At 41.9% G+C, this 25,023-nt stretch overlaps 1 protein-coding gene and 1 long non-coding RNA gene across 10 annotated transcripts in view; one reads left to right on the plus strand and one right to left on the minus strand.

Moving 5' to 3' along the window:
- The window catches only part of DLGAP1 (DLG associated protein 1), an 853,945-nt gene that overhangs the window by 78,597 nt on the left and 750,325 nt on the right, over positions 1-25,023 (minus strand). The gene's annotated exons all lie outside the window — the stretch shown is intronic.
- LOC147915265 (uncharacterized) lies at positions 10,919-12,662 on the plus strand. Its single transcript, XR_015554271.1, has 2 exons — positions 10,919-11,244; positions 12,174-12,662. It is a non-coding gene; the product is annotated as an uncharacterized LOC147915265 (long non-coding RNA).

Genomic DNA, 25,023 nt, shown 5'->3' on the forward strand with positions numbered 1-25,023 from the left:
TCACTCTTTATTATTCTTTGACTTATTATTCTGTGCTCTGTCTGCTTGTGCAAGATGAATATCTGAAAGCCTAGAACTTTACCTCCAGGTCTCATTTCATGAGAATGAGTATCACCTACACGATGGGATCTGGAGCCTGGAATACAAGGAAGAATCTGGATTGGAAGCACACGACCAAAGAGGACTCTTCCACCATGTTGCTGTGAACAAAGTAGAACTCAAGTGTACCTAACCCCGAGGCTGTCTGGAGTAGCTGACTGTTTCTAGATGGGAGCAGGGTGTTGGGCACGTATCACCAACTTGTCTCCCTCGAGAAAGAGAGAGGTCTGTGCAGGGTGAGTGGCCTGTGTACAAACCAGGGTAGGTCACGTCTCATGAGAGTCCAGTCAGGCTCCGTCCTAACTGAAACTTCAGGCTGGATTCACTGGTAACCTGCTCACCGGCAGACTCTCTGGGCATTGCAGAGAGGGCAGGCCTATCAAAGCAGCCTGATGCTGCTGCCCTGGGCACACAGGGCCTGGAGGGAGGGCTTGACATGGAGCAGAAGCTTTTGCACAAGGCGAACTCAAACCCCCAAACCTAGGAAAACAGGATGTGTGGGGAAGCAAAGAAGAAAGAAAATGCATCCACCATTCCTTCCTGTTGGTTTCAGCATGATGAGGAATAATTACCTGGGCCTGGAGAGCAGGGCATGTGGGAGGCCACAGGAGGCCCTGGTCTGTGTAGTTAGGCAGTTAATTATTCATCCTACTCCTTTCTTCTTTCCTCTCCAAAACCCCCCTTTTCAAAGAAAAAACAGGAAAAACGATCTGAATTAACCTGTGGAATACTGTTTCTATCACTTGCCCAGGAAGGACACCAGCCCCTTATTGACAATCAAGTAACGGAATCAGTGCTTTAAAATGACACCTCATTATCCAACTGTGCCCCTGACAGATGAGGACACAGATCTGGAGAAGACTCTGTGTGAAGAAACAGGTCTTCTGTGTTAAATTCTTTAGGCAGTTTGGGGGAGGCCAAATGTCTGTCAGAGAAAATAATCAAGGTAAAGAGACATATTTCAGGGTGGCCAATTTTAATCTCCCACACCTTATACTTCTGTCCTCAAGATTCTCCTTTGAACCCTTGTGAGAACAATGCCTGTGTCCAAAAACCCTTATCTGAATCTCTTAGTGAAATGTGCTTAGAATTCAGATAGAATTCCTGGGCAAGTGGGCTGATAGAATTCAGAACTTTTTGGATTGTAGAAAGCTAATATACATGACACAGCCCGGGTGTCTGGAGCAGCGCCCCTTCGTCACGTGCTCTGACCTGTCTGTCTGCAGGAAGAGGTAGGACAGTCACACTGCAAGTACTTCCAAGGTCAGGTTTTGGCCAATGGCTTTCAGAACTGCACGTGCAGGAATGATGTCCACCCACTCCTTCAGACGCCTTGGAGCAGTAAGAGCTCCTGCTGAGGACTTCCTCCTTCAGAGGCATCTCAGGTCCTGGAATTAGAGCTGTGTCCCAACCAAGCCCATGCAGAAGGTGGAAGATGGGTGGTGCCAGGATGGTGGTGGGCTTGGTTTTGTGGGTGGACAAGGTTTCTACATGGTTAAGGAAAAGAGGAATCCAAGATCAGATTTGGTGATGGATCTGACATTGTCTCTTTTCCTTGACTATGTTGGATTTCTGGGTGTTCACTGGTTTATCACTGTGTGTGTTTCACACACTGTACTCAGAACATCCTTTTTGGGGTTTTATTATAATGGTAATAGGGGTGCTAGTAGGGGCTTTTAATTGGCTTCTTCCTGCAAGGTGGAATTATGTCTATATAAATTAAAGAATGGTGTAGTCTGATGAGTTCTTGCAGATTAATACTTCATATTTGCAAGGTTGTGTGTGGTTTTTAATTCATCCTTTCTATTACTCTCTTTCCCATTCTCAACCCCTACCCTCAAGCTATAGTCTGACTTCACAGCAAAATAAATAAAACCAACATTCTGTTTTTGGCCCACGATAATTTGTACCGACAGGAGGGTGGCTCTCTGCTATGTCCAGGCAGGGCACCACGCTAATTTGATGCAGCTAGAAGTTTATTTGCAAGGGCACTCTTCATTCATTAAAGCACTACCTTGTACACAGTTTGAAAATCATTTTCAAAATATGCATTTTTATACCACAGTTCCAACCTAAGGGATAACCAAGATACAATCCATGTAACACAGCTTGAATTAAAGAATAAACTGATGTGTGGGTAGATGTGTTAGTGAACTGCAGACACAAGATCAAGCACTAAACAAGCCCTGCACTGTCTGTTGGTGTGGATAACAGTCTGTTTTTCAAAAGGAACCATAGAAAGTAAGGGCAATACAATTGCTTACTTTGGATTTCCACTATCACGAGTGAAAGATTTTTATTAAGTATCAACTCTTTGAAAAAGCAACTATACCCACTGCAAATCTACCAAGCCAGAGGATGATAAAATATTCTGTGTGTTGTATGTTTGGGGCCGAGGTTGGAATTTCATGTTCATGTTATGGGATTGCACATGGTTGCAATTTACATTGTTCATAATTACGATTGCGATATGATTGCTGAAGTGCTAAGCGGCAGGAATGCGCAAAAACTAGAGGAAACCAGTGCTAGTCTTTGGATCAAAGTTAACTACAAAATTAACCACCAATAAAGAGTTGAGAAATTGATCACAGGCAAGGGAAGCCTGTTGATGGCCACGGCTCAGAGGTTCAGTTCATTTGCAGTTGCCGATAACCCTGTCAGGTCTCCAGATAAAGGCACGTCTTGTCACCCGCAGGCACCTGGCTGAGAGGTAATGAAACGGTTCCCTTATCTGCTAAGGGTGGAGTTAGTCAAACCTCAGCCCTTGGTAATTATAAACTGAAATTGCCTGTCATTTGCAAAAAAAGGGGAGGGAGGGAGAAAGGAAAAGGCTTCAGGCAGGAAATTGTGTTTGTCACTCTCCTTGGATTTTAAAAAGAAAGCGAGCAAAACAGCAAGTTTTCCAGGGAGAGAGAAAAACAGCCAGGCTTGGCTGCCCTCTCCCGGGGGAACAGGACTGCTGACAGCTCAGATCTACGTGACGGTCTAATAAAGAGGCTCAAGCTGATGAAAAGCCAAGAAATCTTCTTAGGAGCCTTCCTTTCTAAATGTAAATGACTGAGTCAGGGCTTTGCTAAGGAGGGAAGGAAGTCAGCATCACACCGAGTGACTCATTCAGCGCTGTTAGCTCAGGCAGTTGGATAAAAAGTTTTAGCAAAAGCAGCAACAAATCTACTTGAAATACTAGCACAGTAAGGAAATTCCTCTCTTTCAGGCTGAATGCCATCCACACAAAGGAGCTCCTGTTGACATCTCATTTACAATCTCCCCCAGGACACAGACAAGACCATTTCAATAAACCCAGCTCAGAAACACCTATTGTTCAAAATCTTCAACTAGCAACAGGCTACCACCACTCTATTGTTTTGTAAAATAAAAGATTGAGAAGGAGAAGGATTGGGACTGTGGAAGCTATGAAAAGAGGAAGGGAAAAAACTCCCTTTGACCCGATGCTGTCAGAGAGCGTGCACGAAGGATAAAATTAATGGATTTCCATTTTTATAAGAAATGCCGTTTATGTTTCTGAACTAGTGGTTGTGAATTCTAAATCTGATGCCAACTTTGTGTGTAAAGAACCTAACTCCTGCCAACAGCTTTGCTCAATGAAAAGCCAGAGGCTGTAGTTACCCTATTCTCAGCCTTACAAAAGCCCTGCTAGCTCCAGGTGAGTCTTTGATCTGGGCTCTTTCCCTGGGATTTATAGCCTGACTCACCTTCTTTCCCGGTAGAATTTTTAGACTCAGCGCAGAGCCCAGACCCCACCATGAACGATTTCCTCCTTTCCATCACCACCATTTTTCTCCCTCTTTTTGTAAAACTTGAACACTTTCTGGAGTTACATAATGTAGTCCTTAGATGGTTTTTCTTCAGATATGCCTCAAACTAAAGGATACGTTTGTATTTACCAAAAAACCCACAATTTACCAAAAAAACACACTGGCATTTCTCAAATGCTCAGTATCTTTACCCTCCTAATAGATCTTCAGTTAACTCCCCATCTCAGCAAATGACCCCTTTATCTACCCAGAGTTCAAGCCAAAACTCGGGGCATTATCTCTAATTCCTTTGGTTCCTTCTCTGCTATCTCTTAAATTCCTCTGGCATCACTCCACATCCTTCTATCTATCTTTCTGCTTCCCTAGATCCTATTATCTCCTCTCTGGAGGATCACAGCAATTTCCTAACTCACAGTTTCTCAAACTACCAGTTGTGACTTATTAATGGGTCCTGGAATCAATTGAGGTGGGCCGTGCCGTTTCACCATTTAAAACATGAAATAGATAAGAAAATGTCAAAGTGTATCAAACAGGAAAAGCAAGTATTGTTTCGTGAAACTTGCTTCAGTGTGTGTGTCCAGATCTGTGTACATCCCGGGCAGCAGGTAAAATGTATTTTGTTTGTCAAAATATTTTGAGAAATACTTTTCTAATTGGTCTCACTGGGTCTGTCTTGTCCCTGCTTCCAAATTGTTCTATACACTTAGAGCAAGAGTTGAAGACACTGAACAGATCTTGTCACTCCAGCCAAGAGGTCTGCCCTGAGGATACAGTCTTGCACCCAGGGCTTTGGAGATTCTGAATACCTTGGTTCCTGCTCATCTTTCAGGTCCCAGAGCTCTACACCCGCCCCCCCACCACCACATTTACTTTAGTTATTCAAACCATCAAGTTTCCTGGTGTCTTCTCCTTCAGGTATCAGCTTAGGTGTCACCTCTTGCAGGAAGACTTCTGGAATGTCCTTGTAAATGCTTCTCGTAGTTCTCATTAGAGTATTCCACTTTTTATCTCACAGAGCACTTATTACATTATAATGATCTTCTCAATTCCCTACCAGACTTTGAGATCCAAGTGGGCATTCAGGAAATATTTGTTGGATAAATATTGTGCATCAAATGTTTCACATCTTACACAGTTCATATTTTCAAACCCACTGGACTCCTCTTAAAAATCAAAACAATAAGAGGTGGAGACAGCTGTTGGATTTCTGGCTGGTCACTGACCTCTCTGAATCTCAGATCTTTCATATATAAAAGGAAGGGCAGAAATCAATGATCTCTAAGATCTCTTCCAGTCTGCCACTCTGAACCTCTGGCTTCAACTTTCTCCTTTTAAGGACCAGAGAGTTTAAGTGACTTTCCCAAGGTCAAACAGCTTTTCAGTGGCAGGATATCGTTTGCCTTTCTATCGATTTTTAACAGCAAGCAGCAAACATAAAACAAAAACGTTTCCTGGAAACTGATAGTGCCACTGACAAGTTTGTGTGAAAAAGAATCATAAAATTAAAGAAAAAGGGGACTTAAAAAAATCAAAACCTAACAACGTCCATAATGGATGCCTGCCTAGACAGGTCCCAACATTTTTAAAAACAATCTCACTACTGTTTTCTATTAGAGGGCGAGATGTTCAGATTTCTTCTTAAAAATTTTAAGTGAAAAATTAAAGAATTTTGCACATCCTGACCCCTTGTAGTGGCCATTCCATGGAGGCAGAAGGAACAGATACAACTTTCCTGAACGTGTCAACAAGAGGTCCTAATGCCTTTCTTAGTGCTGAGGTCCTGGTACCCTGACTCACCACCACTCTTAAGAAAAAGGCTGTAATTCACCAGGATGAGATTTGGCCTCAGTTGGCGTAACCCTCCCCCATCCCTCCTGTGCCAGAACTTTCTGAAGAAGTCCCTGCTATCAAGGACAGGCTTGGTTATTTCCTTACGTTATAGTTTGGGTTTAGATAACCTGCTCTAGAAAGTAGAAAGTCAATAAACAGAAATACACTCCTTTAGGGAAAAAAAGAAACAAAAACAACAGCGATACTACTTATTTCTTTTTCCTAATGTGATATGTTGTATTCTATGATTTATAAGCCAGTGTATGCATTTGCTTTATTTGCTGCTTTTTTCCCTCTAAACCGACCAGCAGTAGCTTGCCTTTGTTTAACAGAATTTTATGAATTCTGACAGAAAATTATGCTAAAAAGAAATTGACACTGCAGTGCAAAGAAAAAGAAAAACAAAAAGTCATGACTGTGACTCTATATAAAACTACTGTGTACACGAGGACCCAACTTTGACATCAAGTAGCTATAGCCAAGTGATGGACTAAGGAATAATTTTTACTATATTCTTTGGGCTTCTATGAATTTTCCAATTAAAAAAAAATGAACATGCATTACAATTGTAATCATAAAAAAGTACAAATGTCAGAATAAAAATTAGATACATTATGTCTTCACTGCAACAACACCTGACTAAATTATGTAATTTTGCTTTTATCCTATATGTTGCTGTATATTTTTTCTTTTCTTAACCATTTGTTTTTGAAAGAAATTTTATACGATTGCCCCATTAAAAAAAAAGAATATTGAAAACCTTTTAACATTGTTTGATATTTCACTGTCTTTAAAAGCTTAAGGAAAACTGACTGGTAAGACACAGCCATACACTGGCATATAACTCCTAGACCATCTGGCTGCAGCGGATTTTATTCCCCTCTCCTGACATTTTCACATCTAACAATTTATTGTTTCCAGAATACCATCTTTTACACGCCTTTATGCCTGTGGCAAACATCGCTGTTTGCTTTCTCGTTAACTGCCCTCCTTGCTAACAGGACCTCAGTGCTGTTGACTTTCCCAAGCAGCCATGACTTTTCGGGGAAGTGGGCCCCTCCTTAGATTTGGAGGATAAATCGTCACAGGTCTACAAGACAAAGGGATAGGAAGGGAAGTCTGATGGGAATGCTTCTGGGAAGGTTTACTTCCTACTATTTAAAGTGACACAAGGCAAAGACATCACTTTTCTTCCTCTAGACATTGTCATCAGCAAGAGATACCCTGAACTGTGGCTGCCATCACAGGACCACAGGAGCATCGGCCTGAGAAGACACACCCACACTGAGGATGACAGGTGGGAAAATGGCAAGAAGCTGGTTTTGATAACTTCGTTGGCTGCCTTGCCTCTAGACTTCCTATTATTTGAGAAAATAAATGCCTTTACCATCTAAGTCACTTTGATTTTATTTTTAAAATTTTATTTATTTGTTTGGCTTGGCACTCATGCAATGACTTTATATATGCCAAGTGTCTTTCCTTTCTTGGAAAACTCTGTTTCGTTCATCAAGCTTCACTTCAGGGACCTGGCACCGTGCCATAGTGGTTAAGTTCGTGTGCTCCACTTCGGTGGCCCGGGTTCATGCGTTCAGATCTTCGGCACGGACCTACACCACTCATCAGCCATGCTGTGTTGGCGACGCACATACAAAAAATAGAGGAAGATTGGCACAGATGTTAGCTCAGGGACAATCTTCCTCATGCAAAAAGAGGAAGATTGACAACAGATGTTAGCTCAGAGTGAGTCTTCCTCAGCAAAAAAAAAAGATTCACTTCATTGTTTTCCATTAGTACCTCCTACATGTCTTTATTATACTAGAACTCATTGTTCTTGTTATAATCCTATTCCAAAGCTTTTGAATGAAAGCAGAGGAAAATTAGTGATCAGGTAGATCTTTATTTATTACTCTATTTACATGTTGGATTAAATGATTCTATATGGCAAATTCTATTACACAAGGTATCACCAGACCAAATTTTCTTTATTTCAAAGAGATTCTTAGCCTTGGTAGCCCAATGTCCTTCATTGACTGGAAAAGGCAGTGCCTTGAAGTCAGCCAGACCTGGTGCAAATCCAGTGACCTGCCAATTACAGGTCACGTGACCTCAGATGATTCAACGCTCTTATCCTCTTTCCTCATCTATCGAGTTAGGGTAACGGCATTGATGATCTCACAGTGTAATGAGATGAATGAAGAAGTTGATAATAGTGTAAGGTGACACAGTGTGGCACTTATCTCTGACACACAGGAAGTGGGCTCTTTTCTTTTTCCTCTCCTTCCTATATTATCTGATACAACAACATTCAAATATTACAAAAACCATCTTGAAAACTCCCTGAGGGGAGTTTACCTGAGAGGGTAAATTCTATACTTTTCAGATGTTTGGGTTTCTGCAGCATGAAGAGCCCTGCACAAATGTTGCACATGTGAGTACACGTTTTAGGATGCCTTTCCCTTGTGTTTAATATTAAAACTTCATCTTATCACTCTGGTCTCAACTCATAAATCCTCTCTTTAGAGGCCTTCCTTGCCCACCCAGCTTCGAGCAGTCCCATGCTCTCCCATGTCAGCCCTGTAGCCACCCCGATAGGAGGAGATGCACAGAGAGAATAAAGCTGACTGTGAAGGGGTTGCTTCTTTTATAAGTGAAAGCTCTTTCCCAGGGTGGGAGTTGTGGCTTGCCCCTTCTGCTCCTCAGCTAATTCCTTACCAGTTTTGCTCCATGGTACCTCATCCCAGCCTCCAACTGCTGTCTCCGGATGGCCTGCATTGGGGTTCAGCAGCCTTCACCTTCCCCCATGACCACAGCCCCATGGGGTCTTTTCAACACACTCCCCTTAAATCAACATGACTGACTCCCGGCTCTGCCGTCTTAAACCTTGGAAAACGCAAAAGTTGCCACGAATTTCTAATGTCTTGCAAGATGGATCCCTATCAGTGGTTTAAAGCTTTTTCATACTCTATCACCCTTCAGTTCAGAAAAGACAAAACAAAAACACCACTTGCAAGTATGTTTCCCTCTGCCTTCACGGTCCACACGGAAGGTCTGCAGCTAGAGAGGGAGGGAGGGAGGGCAGGATGTGCCTGGGACCAGCTCACTCTGTTTACGTGGAGTACTGGAGCATTTAAAATCACAGAACTTCTCAAGCTCTGCTTAAGGCCTGTCAACCAAATTTCCTTACTATAGTGGGATACCAGCTCTCAAATTATCTGCTTAAATTACTAGAACTCTATCAAACAGACAACAGTAACTTTGCTTTGCTTCCCATGCCTGAGACGCAATACTGCATATTTCAGAATGTCAATTTGGGAGGCAGACCATGATTTAAAAGTGCATTACCAGGGAAGGTTGCTTAATCTCTTTAAACAATAGTTTTTTACTATGTAAAATGAGGATTAGAACACCTTCCTTATAAGGTTGTTGGGAGGATGAAATGAAGTAATAGATGAGAAATACTCAGCATGTTACCTGACCCACAGTAAGTGCTCAATAACCAGGATACACTAACAACGCTACCACCATCAACAATTCCATAAGAAAAATGCCTTCGCTTTGTCTTAGCAGCTACTAAGCCAGGTGCACCCATGGTCCTGTGCAAAGGGCCTGCAAAACTCTGAGGCTATAGTTCTATATGAAGGTGATCAGATTATGCCATCCCATCTCCATGGCAACCAGATGTCTCAATTATCTAGTATAGTGGCAGGTAGGTGGTAGGCGATAAAACAAACTGAATCTCAGGTTACAACTCTGTTGTTCAGTATACCGACTGGCGATGCTCTTGTTACAGACACTCAAAATTATGATTTCATGTGACCTTCACATTCATAGTTTCAGTCATAAAAGTACTTCTGAAACATTGACTATCTCAGACACATTTTTACTTTTAGTTATTCCCCAGATGTTTACCTGAGATAAAAATAAGCAAAACAACCAAAGCTTTTCCACTAAATATCTCTCAAAGTCTGTCATTTTAGTCCATTTTTCTATCACTAATATAAGAGGGACTAGATTATGAAGTATGCTGTCAAAAAACTTTGAGCTTAAGTGAAATGTTGGTAGCACTTTATTTTAAAAGTGGTATTGGATATAAAATAACCAGAGCCAGCCCTGATGGCCTACTGGTTAAAGTTTGGCACTCTCACTGCTTCGGCGGTCCAGGTTCAGTTCCTGGGTGTGGAACCACATCACCTGTCTGTCAGTTGCCATGCTGTGATGGCAGCTCACATAGAACTAGAAGGACTTACAACTAGGATATACAACCATCCATGGCGGCTTTGGGGAGTGAAAAAAAAAAAGAGGAAGATTGGCAACAGATGTTAGCTCAGGGCAAATCTTTCCATGGGGAAAAAAAAAATAACCAAAACTTTTCTCAGGAAAAAGTGTTGGCATTCTGGAGAAAGAGTAAGAAAAACAATGTTGGTTGAAAGGGCCCAGTGTCTGGGACACTTAGGAAGTACGAACTTACGAATGAAAGGAATGTCTGGATGAGTCAAAAATTAGAATTCCAGGTCTGTAAGATAGTAGGTCTGTGACCAATGGCAATACACTTAACTATTCTATACTTCATCTTATAACAATCTGTAGAATGGGACAATAACTCTAAGATGGTGGTTACAGCAAACAGTAAAGAGGTAGCCCCTTGTAAATTGTAACGGGCTCTGCAGGTGTTACAGTAGCAGCAGGACCAGCAGTAATAGTCATAGATGTTACTCCTTGGGGAGCCAGTTGAGTAATTTTTCCAAACCACAATTCTCCTGGAGCAGCATAAGTTGAGTTGGTCTTTGACTGAATTGAGTCAGAGCTCTGGAGATACCACAAAAATATTTTATAAAATTCGCATTAAATTGCAAATCTATGCTAAATAGGAGGGGGAAAATACTGTAAAAATTAATTGGGCCAAAGGGAATGGTCTCTAATCATCAAATTGCATACTTCCTCTCCCACTGCCTCCAAAACTCTCATAATATTTGATATAAAAATAATATGGTGACAAATAGCTGCATTAAGAAGGAAGGATTCTTCCAACACAGTTTAGGGTGAAGCTAAGTAGATTTTAAAAGGCATTAGAGTCAAACATAACTTGGAAAGGAGGTAAAAAATAATTTTTTAATGATGCATAAATAGAGTTGATAATTTTGGTGGTTTTTGAGTAAATGAGTAGAAAAGTTGGGACCAGAAGGTCTAATGTTACCATATAAGTGCCAGTTGGGGGTCTCTATTTTCTTGAATAGAAGCTTGCTGCTAAAGAGAGAGAGTTCAGATGCACTAAATAAACAGGCTCCAGTAGAACCCTGTTGGAATTTGGAGCAGGGAGGAAATCGGGGTCACGAGCAGATAATCTCTCCGGGAGTTGCTGGAGGATTGGCCTTGGAAACGTTTAGGTGAGGAGAGAAAAAAATCCAAGGGATGTTTTGGCGGGTGGGAGGAGGCTGGAGCAGAGATAGCAAGTCTGGGCAGTAGGATGGATAAGGGAAGGCCAAGGAAACGTTTTTCATTGCTTTGTCTGAGGCAGAGGCAGCCCTGAACACAACTGAAAGTAGGTAAAGTTTCTTGAGTTTTCTCTCCATTGGCAAGCAGAGATCTGCTCCATCCTGCTCTTCCCCACCCACTCAATTTCAAATTTACCAGATTTCTTTTATTCCCTTAGGTACTTGCTCTTTAATAGGTAAAAATCTAGCTAGCCTGATAAAGGAATGCATTGGGGACGGGGGTAGATTGCATTTTCAAAAGAATTCTTGTAGAACTTTCTTTCCTAAAGAGTAATAAATATGTATTTTAAAAGGAGATCTCTGTAAAGTCTGCCTTAATTCCAAGGAGTGTCTAGAATTGGGAATTTCTGACACTGCTAATAGACCTGTAGTGGCAGCAAACACCTTTCTGTGGCTCTCAAATCATAATTAAACCTGGAAAGGAAAGAAATAAATTTTATACTTTATTATAGGCATGGAATTGTGCTAAGAACTTTTTACACATGATTATCATTTTATAGACTTGGAGACGGAGGTAAAGTTCAGAGAGGCTGATAACCTGCCTGTGGGAGAAGGCATTCTCCAAAGGTGGCTGCCACGGTATCTTCCATCTAACATGTTCTTCTAGAACAGGTGTCAGCAAACTATTCTATAAAGAGACGTACAGTAAATATTTCAGGCTTTGGGGACCTAGGCTTTGCAGTCTCTGTTCCAACCACTCAACCCTGCCATTGTGGCAAAGCCAGAGACAATATGTAAATGAACGGGCATGGCTGCTGGGAGAGGTGAGCCAGCTCTGGTCCAAGGGCCCTAGTTTGCCAAACCCTGCTCTAGAACTGTGCCACTTCCCATGGAGAGGTGGAGTCTAAATCCCCTCCCCTTGAATCTGGGGAGGTGTGTGATTTGCCTGTGACCAAGAGAGTGTGAAGGAAGTGACACTGCCCGACCTCCAAGGCTAGATCAGAAAAGTTGATGCAAATTCTGTCTTATTCCCTAGGACAGCTGCCTGCCTGGAGCCCTGAGCCACCACATAAGCAATCCAATTGTCCTAAGGGTGCCATGCTGTAAGGAAGCCCACGTTAGCCATGTGGAAAGACCACACAGAGAAGCCTCGAGACTATATGAAGAGGGAGAGATGCCCAAACAGCCCCCAGTTGTTCCAGCCCTCCACTGGATTGCAAGCTCGGGAGAGACCCTGCGCCAGAAGTACCCGCTGAAGCTCTTCTCCAATTCCTGCCCCTTAGAAACTGAGAAATAATCATATGATGCTGTAGCTCTAAGGCACTAAGGTTTTGGGTGATTCATTACATAGAAATAAACAGAACATTGCCCCAAAACTAGTGAGTGGCAGATAAGAGAATCAAGCCTAGGTTGGCCTGACCCAGACTATGTGTTCTATTACATGATTGCTTCTAGCATTCTTTTTTTTAAAAAAAAAGATTGTGCTAAAGTATTATGCAACATAAAATTTACCATGTTAACTGTTTTTAAGTGTACGATTCACTAAGTACATTTACATTGTTGTACAACCAATCTTCAGAACTCTTCTCACCTTGCAAAACTGAAACTCTGTACCCAGTACACAGCAACTTCCCATTCTCCCTCCCCCCAGCCCCTGGCAACTTCCATTCTACTTCCTGTCTCTATGAATTTGATCACTCTAGGTCCCTCATATAAGTGGAATCATACAGTGTTTGTCTTTTTTGTGGCTGGCTTATTTCACTTTATATATATATATATATATATACTTTAAGCCTATATTGGATAGTGAGATTGACCAGCGACTAGTAAAGGTTTGTCAAGGAAAAATGTCAGAGATCCCAGGTCCTGTAATCACAGAGACAGATGTCCCAGGAAGGACCTTGCCACAGCACTTACTGGAACAATGACAATTCAGTGTCCTGCCCCTAAGGGCTTTGGAGAAGGAGGAACCCCTGAATCAAGAATAAGATAAGGCTGTTTGTTCAGTTTGTTTGAGCTTGCGGGCTGTTTGACTTCCCTCTCAGCGCCATGCCTTGGGAATGAAATCATTTCTATCACACAGCCCTTCCAGACAGCATCAAACACAATCACTCACTGTCTGCTCCTTCCTCTGTGTCCAGGGTGTGTATTGACTTGGTGAAATTTCTGTGACTAGCTATGAATTATGTATCAAGCAAAAAACCTTCTACGGGGAGTCGGCTCTCTGGAGGGTGAGACTTAAATGCTGCTGCTTGCCTACAAAGACCAAGACTGAGCCTTGCTTTCGTGGGGCTTCTTTGACTTCCTCTGCCTTCTCCTTTCCTGAACCTAAGGCACTTACCAGAAGGCAGTTCTGGGTCGAGGTGCCCACTTTTAAAGTCAATAGCTCGGCCCTCCTCTCCCCACTCCCCCTAATTGCGCCTTGCCCACCTGTTACACAGAAAGAATGGAAGTGACCTTTTTGAATCTCCTGGGTTCTAGCTCACTGTTCTGGACTGAATTGTGTCCCTCCAATGATTCATATATTAAAGTCCTAACTCGCAGTACCTCAGAATATAACCGAATTTGGAGACAGGGTCTTTAGGGAGGTGAATAAATTAAAATGAGGTCATTAGGGTGGGCCCCAATCCGATATGACTGGGGTCTTAACAAGAAGAGAGGCACCAGGGGCACGTGCTCACAGAGGAAAGACCACGTGAGAACGCAGGGAGAAGATGGCCGTCTGCAAGCCAAGGAGGGAGGCCTTGGGAGAAACAACCTGTCCGCACCCTGACCCTGGACTTCCAGCCTCCAGAACTGTGGGAAAACATATTTCTGTTGTTCAAGCCACCCAGTCCATGGTACTTTGTTATGGCAGCCTGAGCAAACGAACATATTCACAGACAGTTCACAGCCTTGAGGTTGCGACTTCAGCCCCGAAAAGTTCTGAAGGTAATAACCAGAAATTCAAAAGGCAAGAAAGCCTTCAATACAGTTCCTCTTTCTTCTTCTGGCAGGCCCGGAAGGTGGTGCTGGTGGCTGAGCGTGGGGTGAGTGCTGACCTTCAGCAAGCCCAGTGGGGGTACTGGAGGCTCCTGACTCAGAAGGGGAGGGACTGTGGCTCTAGACTCTAGAAAGTCTAGCAAGTATGGGGAGACTTAGTAGGTGCTTTGGGCACCATCTAAGAGGCTCATCTCGATGAGCACTTCACTCACTCCTTTCCTCTTCTCCTAGGCACCACAGGCCTTCCATCTCCCACTCCTCTTGCACTCTCTTTCACTCCCTAGCCCCCCAAGCCCTCCTGCAAGACTACTTTATTATCAGGAAAGCCAGAAGAGAGGACTGCATCATGCAAATCCTGATATTGTTTTGGTGTCTCTTTTGTGGGAAGGGTGATACAGGATAGGAGGGACACCTGCTGCTTAAGCAGGTGGTAGGATGGGTGGGGCGGTAGACAGAAGAATGGCCCCTAAATCCCAAATCTTTGAAATCTGTGAACATGTTACCTTACGTGGCAAGGGGACTTTGTGGATGTGATTAAGGATCTTAAAATGAAATAATTATCCTGGATTATCTAGGAGGGCTCGATATAATCACAAGAGTCCTTATAAGGGGGAGGCAGGAGGGTCAGAGAGAAGATGTGATTGTGGAAGTCAAGGTGAGACAGAGAGAGAGGTCTGAAGATGCTACATTGCTGTTGGCTTTGAGGCTGGAGGAAGGATCCACAAGGCAAGAAAATCAGACCCCCTCTAGAAGCTGGAACAGGCGAGGAAATGGATTCTCCCCTAGAGCCTCCATAATGGAGCACAGCCCTGCTGACCGATTTTAGACTTCTGACCTCCAAAACCATAAGATGATTGGTGGTGTTTTAAGCCACTAAGTGTGTGGTCATTTGTTACAGTAGCAATAGGAAACCAACACAGGTGGTAAGGATGAAAATCCTTGAGAAGAGCTGCTACCACATTTAAAAAGGCAGTGATAAGTGCCCAGAAATGAAATAACAGACAAAGCTAAAGCTTCCATCTCTTAAAATAGGGTTCTCAAAGAGTGGTCTCCCAACCAGCAGTGTCTGCAGCACCTGAAACTTGTGGGTCAAATTCTCGGGCCCCACCCCAGAACTACGGATTTAGAAACTCTGGCCGTGGGGCCACAATCTGTGTTTTAATAAGCCCTCTGGGGATTCTGATGCACACCAAGATTCACCTTAAAAATAAGTGACCTGGGCTGGTTTCTCAAAAATGAAGGGTACCTGTGGACCCTCAGATGTCTGGGTGTTCCTACTGAATCCACAGTTAAACTAGTTATTTCAAGATTTTGCTTGGCTTGGAATCTGGGAATGATGGACAAAGTTATCTCCCCAAGATGGGCTCTGCAGAGGGAATGTGGGAGGAGAGGGAGCCCAGAATTCAGTCCATGTGCCCACAAGTCCCCACCCCCTTCACACAGCCTGTGCCTGGGGTGGAAAGACCTGGAATAAGGCCAGATCGTGGTTACAGAGCTCTGCACTGTCACATCCACTTGTCCCAGAATGGGGTGGCAGAGGGGTAGTTATTTCCTCTCATCTTTTCCCAATTCCTTACCTGCTGGATGCAATCTTATACTGGAAAGACACTCACTTTTGAAAGCACGAGTGGGGTCATCCCTTCCAGCCACAGCTTAAAATCCTGGAATCACACAGACATTGATTTGAGTTCTGGATCTGCCTCCTATTAGCTGAGTGATCGTGGGTGCTCGTGATGGTCTCAGTGTCCTTATCTATAAAATGGGCATGCTAAAAGTACTTCTGAGATAGAGCTGTTGAGAGATTAAGTGAAATAATATATGTAAAGGTGCTAGTACAGGACCTAAAACAAAGTAAATGCTTAATACTATTGTTATTAATTATAGTTAATGTTATTAATTGCAATTAATAGCCATTATTTACACCAGCCCTGGTATTAATCTCCTATTTCCAGGCTTCACATATATAAGGCACATTTCACAAGTTCACATATAAGGGACTCAATCCATTTTAAGTTCTGCTAATAACATCTCTCGTTGAGATTTTTCTAGGCTCTGTGAAAAGGAAAAGTCCCCTACAAAATGAGGGCATTTCTCATCGCCTCCCAGCTGAGGGAACTTTTCGCAGCAACCTGGGTCTCCAGCCCGAGGATGTGGCTGGACCTCAGCGAGGATGTTCCCATTTCTCCCTCGCTGCCTGCATTCCTCTGACCCGTCCAGTTGGATCTGGTATTTTTCCTCCCTCCTCCTGGGGCAGCCTCTATATTTCCCAGACAGCTGCCGCCACATCCCGCTGCTTCAGAAGCGGAAGTAAGGCGCATTTAGGACCTTTCCGGGTGAGTGACAGCATTTGAGATGAGATTAATAAAATGCCAGTGCTTAGGGGAAACCAGACTTTCCCCCAGTCACCTCTGCTCCACCTTTCTCATGACACAGAGAATGAGCCTGGCCGATGTTAGTCTGAGCGATGTGGTCATGTCAGCCTCTTCTGTGAGACAGTGGGTGCTGGTGACCTCGGTGTGAACTGTCCCTTTGTGAGAGTGGATTGAGCCACCCTGTCCCTGAGTGAGCCTCTAGGCGACTGGCCACTGTGTCCTTGACTGTCCTTGATGAGCACGTGCAGGGCTGCGTGTGCGTCACTCCGGGTGTCTGTCCCAGACAGCAGAGGAGGTGTTATTCCAGCTCACTCATGGATGCTGCAGGGTTTTTCCTCAGCTACCACATGACGACCGAGTGAAAGCATTCCAGGAAACCAGAAGGGCTGGGTGAGCCTCTGGAATTTTAAAGGAAACAGCTTGGCACCGCTGCCGGCTCATTTCTGCCGTGTCATTTTCTCTGAGCTGTACGGACTTGGTAGCAGCTTGGTAGCACGCTCGCTTACCACTCGAATCCACAAATTTTAAGATTTACCTTTCTTAGAAGGGAAAAACCTATTTATTTTTCCTCTACAAAAACAGTTTAATCTAAGATTCAAGATGCTCCCAAACGTCATGATAAAGACTATTTACAAGAACAGGGGAAATTTACAGATGAAGAATACCTTGCCCCTTTTTAATTCAAATTTATTCTGTGTATGCTGTTTAACTAATGAGAGGGTTTGCTCATAATGTTACATCTGATTTAGGCCATATGCATCCAAGGGTAGCTGTAATAGACTGAATGTTTGTGTCCCCCAAAATTAATAGGTTCGAGCCTTAACCCCCAAGGTGATGGTATTTGGAGATGGGGCCTTTGGGAGGTGATTGTGTTTAGACAAAGTCGTGAGAATGGGGCGCTCATGAGAGGATGAGCGCCCTTATAAGAAGAGACTCCAGAGATCTCTCTCTCTCTCTCTCCTCCCTCACTCCCATGTGGAAAGGCCATGTGAGGACACAGGGAAGTGGCCATCTGCAAGCCAGGAAGAGAGCTCTCACTGGACATCGACCCTGCTGGCACTTTGATCTTGGACTTTCCAGCCTCCAGAACTGTGAGAAAATAAATGTCTGTTGTTTAAGCCACTCAGTGTATGATATTTTGTAATAGCAGCTGGAGAAGACTAAGACAGTATCTCAGGAGCAAAATAATCTAAACTCCAAGAAATAGACCACAAAGACCCAGGCAGCTTTCACTGAATGCTCCTCCTCCCTGTCCTCAAGGACAAAAGAATGGTCTCCCACAGATGCTCCCAGAAGCAAAGTCTACTCACCACACACAGAATATGCAAAAAGGAAGAACCAAAGTGATGAGCCCTGAGTCTGCCCAGTGCCTGCCTCACAGAGCCTCTCCTTCCACTTCCGTGGGTTCATGGCAGGGATTTCTACTGGCCCACTTCCCGAAGGAGATGGTTCTTCATTTGTCTCTCCCAAGCAGGCTTCACCTCCCCCTTCATGGAAATCTAGCTCTACACATTATATGCCTCAAGATTCTATGATGGCCAAATTCCACAACTACTGTATTCAGTACATTATATAAGGAGAGGACACAATTCACCTATTAGCTTTGGTGACCAAGACCTATGTGCAGTTGTGTTGGCATTTTCTGTCACCACCCTGTTAGGTTGTGTGTGTGTGTGTGTATGTGTGTGTGTGTGTGTTTGGGGCATGGGTGGGTCATGGTGGTGAGGAGAGATCATCTTCAGGTCAAGCGTGTTGCTATGAAGCTGCTCCGCACGTATCAAGTTCCTCAAGGTGGCGCCACTCACACAGTGCCCCAAACAGAAAACAATTATAGGCTGAATTAGCAAATTATTTCCTGGAGATTAGATCTGGGGCAACTTCAGGCATTCATAATAGAAAATAGTTTGCTTTAAGGCAATTAAACCAAAAGCATAAATTTTAATTCTGAGGGACAGAAAGTAGATTAGTGGTTGCCTAGGTTTGGAGGTAGAGAGTGGAGAGTGACTAACTGGGTAGATGAGAATTTTCCCTGCTCAGGTTGTGGGTGATGGTTGCACAATTCTGGTACCATAGCAGAAAACATTGAGTTATATACTTTAAATGGGTGAATTTTATGGTATGTGAATTCTATCTGAATAAAGCTGTTAAAAATTTAATTCTAAAAGAATTACATGGTCTCATAGTTGTCCTAATAATGATATGATATGATACGATATAATATAATATAATAATATCCCTAATATTTTATTAGTGTTAGTAATTTATTGTCAGTTGTTTCTGGTATGTGGTTACTAATACTTTAGGTTAGATATGCTCTTGAGAAGAACAGATTGGAGAAGTTATGAGGCTTCAGAGCTCAGGGAAGATATGGACTAGGACCCAAGCATGCAAATAAAGGGAATGGATTTGTTCCGTCCGAATATTCTGTTAGCCTTCCCCCACATTTCTTTCCCCAGTACAGATCCATGGGGTAGAGGGGACTGCTAGAGCATGTGTGGTTCCTCACACCCTCTCTCTACAGTCATTCCCCTATACTCTCCAGCCCTAAACATTACCCAGCTGATTCTCCAACAGGTGAGCAGATCAGAATCCTGAGGGGAAGAAAGGGGAAAGAGGGTAGTTTTTGTAATTTTAGAAAGCATAGTTTGTCTTGTAATATAAAATTTTGTTGAGGGGCATCCCTTCTCCCTCTCTGCAATATTCATTTTTTTTTGTGTGTGAGGAAGACTAGCCCTGAGCTAACATCATTGCCAATCCTCTTCTTTTTGCTGAGGAAGATTGGCCCTGGGCTAACATCCATGCCCCTCTTCCTCTGTTTTATATGGGACGCCGCCACAGCATGGCTTGACAAGTAGGCCGGGGATCTGAACCTGCAAACCCCAGTCTGCCGAAGCAGAGCGTGCGAACTTAACCATTAAGCCACTGGGCCAGCCCCTCTCTGCAATATTCTTAAAGAATAATTACAAAATGAACGTCCCATAACCACTATCCAAGCCAAAATAGAGTGCTGTCAGCACCCCAGAAACCCCAGTTCACGTTCCCTCTGCATCTTTTCCCCATTATAAACCCTTCCCCACCCTAAAAGTAACCACTTTTTCAAATTTCCTGGTAATTTTTAAATATCTTTTTCCCTGCAGATCTTCTAAAGCTTATCTTTTATTTCTTTATATATAGCACATATATTTTTATTATAACAATTCTAATCATCTAATAGCTTAATCTTTGGTGAGTCTCTTTTCTTCTCAATCATGGTGCCTTGTTTCCTTGTGTGCTTGGTTATTTTTGACAGCAAGCCGATCACTTTCCTTGGAAAATTATTTTGGAAAGTTATTTGAGGCCTAGAAAAATATTCCTTTTTATGGGATGGGGTTTTCCTATTAGACTTCTCCTTGGGCAGGCTCTGGGCTTTAGTGTTTGTCTGCTTCTTCCTACTCTAGGAGACCACCAAAACCTGAACTTAAGATCAACCTGATTCACAAATGCCCTCAGAGCAGAAGCACCTTCACTGTTTTGGTTACCCTCTCCAACCTCCTGCTTTCCAGTAACTCCTTAGTAACTCATTAGATCTTTGATTTTTTTAAGAACGTATATGTATATATCCTGTCATATTTCTAGAAGTAAAACCCTATCAGAACATAAATTTTAAAATTGGAAAATGAAATACCTATTGGTTTTTATATTACAATGACTGAAAGTAAGGCCTGACCAAATCTGTTAGGATGGAGGTGCTACTGTGAATGACTCTCAGTGTGACTGAGGGTGGGGGGCAGAGGGGGGTTAGGGAAAGGGGAATGCTTTGCATATTTCCCTTAGGGGGGAAATCTATCAGAATTTCAGAGTGTAAGGAGGTGATTTACGCCAGGGTGATTATGTATATGTACGTATAGTATAGAAAAAGATGGTCTGGATTTTTAAAAAGTTTAGAAACACTATTCCTAACTGTATTCAATCTTGTTTTCTAAAACATCATTGAAATGGCAATTCTACAAATTCTGTAATGAAAAGGTTCTTTTATATTTTGGGTCATTGACTCTTTCAATAATCTGTTAAAAGCTATATACACTCTTCTCCAGAAATATTTCATATATGTACACATAAATAAATTTTGATTATAATTTCAGATGGTTGAAGGGACACTCCAAAGTCCATTCATTGATCCAGATTAAGAACTTCAGCTCTAAAAATACTGAATACTACTTGAATTTCCATAAACAAAGGAATAGTTAAATAAACTATGGCCATCCATAAAAGTATAATTTCATGCAGACATTAAAAAGGAGATAACTCTATATTTACTAATATAGACAGATGCTAAAGATACAATGTCAAGTGAAAAAAGCAAGTTATAGAACAGATTGGAATAATTTTGTCTGTATGTAATTGTCTCTTACGTAATTATGATTCCATTGGTGAACATGCACAGAAAATATCTGGATGGATATACGAGAAATTTGGACAATGTGACTGGACGGGTATTGTGGAGATTTTTTTTTAAACCAAGTAATATTTGGACCATCTTCCCACCAAAAACTTGTATTTTTTTATATATATTAAGAGGAAAAATTAAGTTAATTAAAAGTTGAATCATTCTTCTAAAATATAACATTTTATAGCCTTTATAATCTACTCCAAAGAAAAAACAGATACTATGTATTTATTGCTATCCAAATGAGATCCTTTCCTGTAATTGAAAACTTTGATCTCCTTTTCCTTCTTTGTTTTTCTAATAGTTGGTTAAAAGACATTTTCGGACGCTCCTTCTTGACTTGACTGATCATGATCCAACTCTTGCTTTTGTTTCTCTTCTTTGAGTTTTCAATTTCTCATTTATGTGTAATGCCCCAGCATTATATGAATAAAATCCAGACATACGTAATCATATTGAGAATATTGCCTGAATTTCTACATGAATTGTCTTATTTCATGGCCTACTAAGTCATACATTATGATTTTTATACAAAATGTTTCATGGATTATTAACTCAAATTATATCGTTATAGTCAGTCACACAAGATGAGGTAATTGGAAAGCTACCATGTTTTTACATAATGATCTTGGTCTCAAACACTGAGGGACTCTCTCTGTCATGTATTTGCACAGACAGATTTATTTGGGGGTGAATAAAGTAATTCTAATCTTGATATCAAATATTAAATTTCTTACCTGCTATTTCAATTTAATTATATCCTATTTTTTTAAGGAGAGCAAATTTTCTAACTTTATTATCTGATATGAGGCATTCGGAGTAACAATAGAAAAGAGACACTTTTCCTGGCTTCCATTAGAGCTTCCATTGGAATGAAGTACAGAGAAGTGTATAATCATCTAAGAAATCACTACAATAGAAAGTCCAACTATTCCAGCCTGTTGACCACAGAAAGTTTCATATATAAACTAGTCAAGAGTCTGGTTGTCTGTCCCATTTTTGTCAATGAATAGGGAATCCACCTTCTTGGCAGTCTGCAGAGGCTTACCTCACTGATGCAGCCAACTCATTCATTCATATTTGAGTAGTGGGCATGGCCTCCCCTGTGCAGAGGGTAGATGAGTGGCTGAGGACAACCCCTGGGGACCAGAGAAGCTGCCTGGGATGTACCTTAATGGGGATTCCCTCCAGGAGTTGGCCACCGTCTCCATCTTGCAATTGGTTATTTGCTACCAACTTTCTTATGTTCAATAATCTTTCTTGGTTAATTGAACCCCCCATACATTTAATCCTAACCTTCAAAAATAAAGACATTGGCAATATTCAGTTTGTAACCCCACATTCCTCTCCCTCATATCTACATTTAAATAGTCATCAATTCCATGAATCCAATCTTCAACCAACGGATTGACTTGGTCCTGACAGGCCTCCATAATAATCACGAGATTCTCTGCCTCCAGTCAAAATCCTTATTAATTCATTCCCTACTCTGCCTTCTGAGTTGTCTTTTGAAGAGAAGAACTTGATCATTGCATTCACTGGCTTAAAAATCTGCAATGGCTCCTCATTTCCTAAAGGATGAAGTCCAAACTCCCTGTGGGGATTTTTATAACTTAGCCCTTTGTCTTCCGCTTCTTCCTATTCTCTCCCTGTACACCATTTGCTCCTTTCTCAGATAATTAATATATATGTATAAAAAATATAATATATATATATATTTTCCTGCTTCCCTAACTTGACACATGCTGTTCCCACTGTCTGTAATTTCCACCTTCCCTTTCTTTACTTGGCAAACTCCTACTCATCTTTTAAATTTCATATCTGCTATCACCTCTCCTGTGAAACCTTCCTGAATTATCCATTCTGTCTCTGTGCTCTCTTAACCTTTAGAGGGTGCCTCTTACACCTCTCATCACTGCACTGTAATTATGGATTTCTGTCTCCCCAAGCAATTAGATCCTCTTGTCTTGACTATCTCTGAATCCAGTAGTGCCTGGCTCAATGTAAGTTTTTTTTTCAATTATACTTTTACATACCGTAAGCCAATTCTTATGTCTTTCTAAGATAATTGACCTTTCCCTAAGAACAAAACTGGACTCTCAGAAAATGGACCTCAGAATGAGCCTGATCACCTAATGGGCAGCTGGGATATCCTGTTCTTATTAATATTGTTTTATATTTTTGCATGTGTATGTTTATGGATATTTATAGAGATAGTCAAAAAGCAAGAAAGATGCAAAGGCTAACCAAGGAATTTCACTTCTTCCTAATTTTAAGCCTCTCACTCCAGTAATATAAAATGGACAAGCTGCAGACCCCAGAAAGTTCTCTAGCTAGACTCTTTCCTCTTGTCTGCCTTATAGAAATATATTTAGTTTACTGGGTGGAGGTAGCCACAGTTTGCTCCTGGGGCCACTTTCCAGTATTTATTATTTTGACTTTAAAAATGTTTTTCTATTTCTTTAAAAAATATATTAATATAATAGAGTTTTGGTAGGGACCAATTCCAAATATAAGAAAGACTACCACCTCACCCTCACGTTATGGTAGCACTTTAAATATTTTCAATTCATAATTCAACTGGTCTTTCACTATCAATTCTAGGTTTTGGTTTGTTTTTCTGCTAGGCAGGTGTTTTTTCTGTAATTTTGTGATCTCACACTTTCATTTTCTTCCCTCAGTCATACTAATGTGCATTTCATTGCCTTGAATGTCATCTTGTTAATAAAATAATTTGGTGCTTTGTGAAGATCACAGTGACTATGTTCACCTTACTTTTTTTTTTTTTTTGGATGAGGAAGATTGGCCCTGAGCTAACATCTGTTGCCAATCTTCCTCTTTGCATTTTGTATATCGGATGCCACCACAGCATGGCACCCAGGATCCGAACCTGTGAACCCCAGGCTGCCGAAGTGGAGTGTGCGAACTTAACCACTACACTACTGGGCCAGCCCCCATCTTACATTTTTAAGAGACGGAAAATTTAAAGAACAATATCAGGCTCTTGAGGCACTGTGTATTTGCTGTTTTTAACATCAGTGAAGCACTCGATTCCATCAGTACTTGATACCTTCAGTATTGGATTCCTACATTACCAGGAGAACAGCTCTAAATGACTCTGATCGTAGCAGAAAGTTCACCAAGATCCTAAAATTATCACACCAGTTTATGGTATCAAAGTGGATATTAGATAGGTGGCAATGGTTGTAGAATAAGTCTCATTTCATTTAATCTATTTTATCTAACCATGCTCAGTGATAAGCCCACAGGCACTCAAAAACTAATGCTTCACTGAACTTTCGGTTTCCTAAAATAGCTTTCTATGCCCATTGGTTTCGAATAGAAAAGTCCCCACATCTGTGGCCTGTGGCCTGGGTGCTCCTGGCTGTGTCCAGAGAGCCCTGTACAAAAGCATAGGAAAAGCATAGATGTGCTGCTTTGTAGAGCAAAGATCATGGACTGTCAGGGACTAGAATTTTGTACAGAAAGTACAGCCCCTTTGCTTAAAATGTGCCCACAGATGAGGTGTCTGTAGGCCAGCTTGGCACAGTATGTACCATAGTGACCCAGGCAAGAAGCCTCTTAAATCTCGGATGCATATGATGACAGAGCATCAGTTTAATGAATATAAGAAATACACCACTTGACATAATTGTGCTATGTATTGCTATTCATAGAGTTGCCTTTTAAATTGATTATTAGCCTAATGAGATAGATTACATGATGATTCTTTTTTTGTATCTCTCATAGCTCCTAGAATAGTAATGTCTTGTGTGCAATAGATGCTTAATAAATATTTATTGAAATAAAAATAGCTATAGAGAAAGAGAAATGGGGTAACCTGGCATAAAGTGCTATTTAAGGCCTGCTCTGGGCCAGGAGCATGCCACCCTGTTCTCAAAGCCAGGGGCTCTTCCTCCAAATCTCATGCTGAAATCCTTGGTTTCTGGGCCAAGCAATGCAGAATGGCCCACTCCCAGGATCAAACCCAGAAATCTTTCTCCCGTGCAATAATAGACTGTGATCTTCAAAAGCACTTCAAAGCAGCCAGGAAAGCTCAGACCTGCCATGGCAAGAAACAGCAGCGGGCCCTTCGACTCGGGTCA

This window comes from Ceratotherium simum, chromosome 14 (genome assembly GCF_057802395.1).
Source record: "Ceratotherium simum simum isolate JZ-2026a chromosome 14, ASM5780239v1, whole genome shotgun sequence".
Taxonomy (NCBI): Eukaryota; Metazoa; Chordata; class Mammalia; order Perissodactyla; family Rhinocerotidae; genus Ceratotherium; species Ceratotherium simum.